The sequence below is a fragment of the Alosa pseudoharengus genome, unplaced genomic scaffold (genome assembly GCF_046254945.1).
Source record: "Alosa pseudoharengus isolate Yale_2024_CS ecotype anadromous, Long Island Sound unplaced genomic scaffold, YU_APseudo_1.1 YU_APseudo_1.1_scf_13, whole genome shotgun sequence".
NCBI classification, from domain to species: domain Eukaryota; kingdom Metazoa; phylum Chordata; class Actinopteri; order Clupeiformes; family Clupeidae; genus Alosa; species Alosa pseudoharengus.
Window position 1 is genome coordinate 7,239,082 of NW_027468598.1, and position 3,136 is coordinate 7,242,217.

At 39.0% G+C, this 3,136-nt stretch overlaps 1 long non-coding RNA gene across 1 annotated transcript; it reads right to left on the reverse strand.

The window, feature by feature from the left end:
• Positions 1-282: 282 nt before the first annotated feature.
• LOC143121074 (uncharacterized) lies at positions 283-1,140 on the reverse strand. Its single transcript, XR_012986394.1, has 3 exons — positions 978-1,140; positions 789-876; positions 283-635 (listed from the first exon to the last, which is right to left on the reverse strand). It is a non-coding gene; the product is annotated as an uncharacterized LOC143121074 (long non-coding RNA).
• Positions 1,141-3,136: the final 1,996 nt, after the last annotated feature.

The following is a 3,136-nucleotide window of genomic DNA, read 5'->3' on the forward strand; positions in this document are numbered from 1 at the left end:
ATTACTTTAAACAGCACGAGCAGGAATGCATTATTATATATTAGCAGGAAAGAATGAACAGGCAAAATCGATGGAACTTATAACTTTAATATAAAATTATCAAAAGACAAAAAAAAAACAATTTTAAAAGGCCTCACTGTATATATATATATATATATATATATATAAATTAGACTTAGTGTTAGCTAAGTATATTAACATAAGGCATTTGACTTTGGTAGGTGCTACATTCAACAAATAGACACACTGTACAAAAGACAACAATATACATTGTGGCAGATACCAACACAATATACAAAGACATAATACCAATACAAGTACACATGGAGTGGGCTGTTGAGTGCAAAGTAATAGTGCAAATGTAGAGTGCAAGACGTATATTGGAATGATAAAGTAAGTACTTATCCACAGAGTGATAACAGTGCGAAAGAAGCTGCTCCTGTGTGTGGTTGTTTTTGTGTGTAAAAATTACAATTGCTGTAATACAAAAAAATACTATAGCTTTAATTAAAGAAAAATACAAAAGGTTTAATACAACAAAAAAAAATACAAAAGCTTTAAAAAAAAAAAAAAAAAATAGAGCTCCAGTCCTTCAAGTCCGAGTCGAGTCTCAACAAGATCAGTCCTCAGCTTGCCTAAAAAGAAAAAAAAAAAGTTTGATGTCATACTAAGAATGAACATGTTGAAAAAAACAAGACAAAGTGCCTTACTAACAACCCTTTTTTTTCTGATCACAAAAAAAGTAGTTTTCCCATTACTTTGATTGTTATGAACAAATTTCAATTTACCGTCTGTGTGGGGCAAACTTCAGTGCTAGCCCAATCAGGTCCTCCGCCTCTGCAGCATTTAGCGCAGGGAAGTTTTTCTGGGCCGCAGCTATAGTAGAAATCAACAAATGAGAAAAGTTAAGTCAAATTAAAACTTCTTATCAGCCAAGTTAAGCATAATACTGATGTGAACAATAAAATAACACCTGCCTGTTAAAACCCTGCAGAGGGTTAGGTCCTGAAAGGATTTCTTGGCCTTCCTGCCCCGCAGGCTGTACTCCTTTAGAACGTTGTTGGTTGCCACCCGCCGTAGCATACGACGGATGGCAGCACCTGGAGTCAACCCTCCAAGGGACGCCAAGAAAAGTAGCTGTAAAACACAGAAATACAAATTATATAGAACAACACATAGAAAGTGGAGAGCTTATACAATCTCATATTGTAAGTCAGTTCAGTTATAATGATTTGAATTTATGCAATTACATAGTGTTTATCTTAAGGGCAGGACTATGGCCATTTAATTACCATTTTATTCCTCCTCTCCTGGTTACCAAGACTCTGGTCCAAGTCTTGCAGCTCGGTGACTGTCGAGCAGGGGGACAGCAAAAGGTCTTCAACCGGAGCAGAGGGAAGTGACTGTGAGCCCCTTAAGAGGCTGAGCACCTCCTCGATCTTGCCCTCAATCAAGTCGATTCGCTGTGCCATGCGGACCATGGATGTCCTCACAGCTATGGAAAAGTTGATAGTGTTAGTTGTTATACATTATAAAATTACATATGTAAACAAATTAAGCGAGTCTTCTTACCTCTCATTTCCATCTCGATGGCTGAGTCACCTCCCTCTGTGCGACGTGTTCTGCTATTTACAACCAAAAAAGTTAAGTTACAATCAAATCCCTTGTCATGAAATTGCATTTAATTGGAAATGGAAAATTCAAAGCCGCTGTACCTTCAACTGGCACCCAAGTCCTGGAGGGAGGGCATTTTGTTCCTCCTCTCCTGCAGCTCAGTGACTGTCGAGCAGGACGACAGCAATATGTCATCGACTGGAGCAGAGGGAGGTGACTGGGAGCTCCTTAAGAGCACGAGCAGCTCATCCATCTTCTCCTCAAATGCGTCCATTCGCTGTGCCATGCGGTAATGGTTGTCCTTATTGCTATGGAAAATGGATGGTGTTAGTTTTAGTTGTTAAATACATTATATACCTGCATATGTGAACAAATTAAGTGAGTGTTCTTACCTCTTATTTCCGTCTCCATGGCCAAGCCACCTCCCTCTGTGTGATGAGTCACTTGTGCTGTTTACAACAAAAAAAAAAGTTACTTACTCTCAAGTTCCTTGTCATGAAATTGTATTTACTTGGAAATGGAAAATTCAAAGACACTGTACCTTCAACTGGGTCCCAAGATGAAGTGGCAGGCGTTATAATAGACCCATCCAGCTCTGGGCAATGAGCTGGTTGCCTGTGTGGTGTTGACTCATCTAAAAAGAAAGTAAATATGAATATTGGTCAGTTAATTTATGGTAGGTTTCTTGCACATGACATTTGCAAAAGATAAACCTATGCTGTTACATTAAACAATCGCTAAAAAGAAAAACTCGCATGCAGGTGGTGGAGGCAGTGACATCTGCTGACCTAATAAAAGGCAGGAAGAGACAAATACATCAGAACAGTAACATGATATGCACTAGGTTAATAAACATGAATGTCAGTAGTTCCATGGTAGGAAATATGACTCAACTGGTTTTCTTAAATAATACATGTATAAATGTTAACTTACAGACAGGGTTTCCAGGCACACGCACCATCCTGGAATGCTTTCTTGCTTGCGGAACGGATTCATCTGAAATAAAAGACCATACAATCTGCACTGATTGCAAAAAGAATATTTTAATTGTGCAAATAATGTAGTCTGTATTTAAGAGGTCTTACCATCACGTGACCATGCACTGCCTTTTGTGGACACTCGCATCTTCTTCCGCCTCAATGCTAGAAGTGTCCATCAGCCGCTGACATTTTTCCATAGCTTTGGTGTATGAATCTTCGTTAAGAGAACAACGTTTTTGTGAGCCAGTAGTAGAGCAAAGCCGTATTTCCATATAGAGAAAACTATTATTGATAGTATTGCAGCAATCAGTCATCTGTACACAACCAGATTTTCTTGACTGGATATTTGGCCCAGCTTTTGACTTGATTTTTGTATTGTAGCCCAGAGAATTTCTAATGGGGAGACACAGCATCCATAGAAATGCATGGGCTTAGTTTGTAAAGCCAGTATGGCAGCTGTGTATAGCCTACTACACACATTCCACCCCTTCCTGTATGCTTCCCAACAGACCTCTGAAGTTCGCCTACAAAAAGGAACCAAA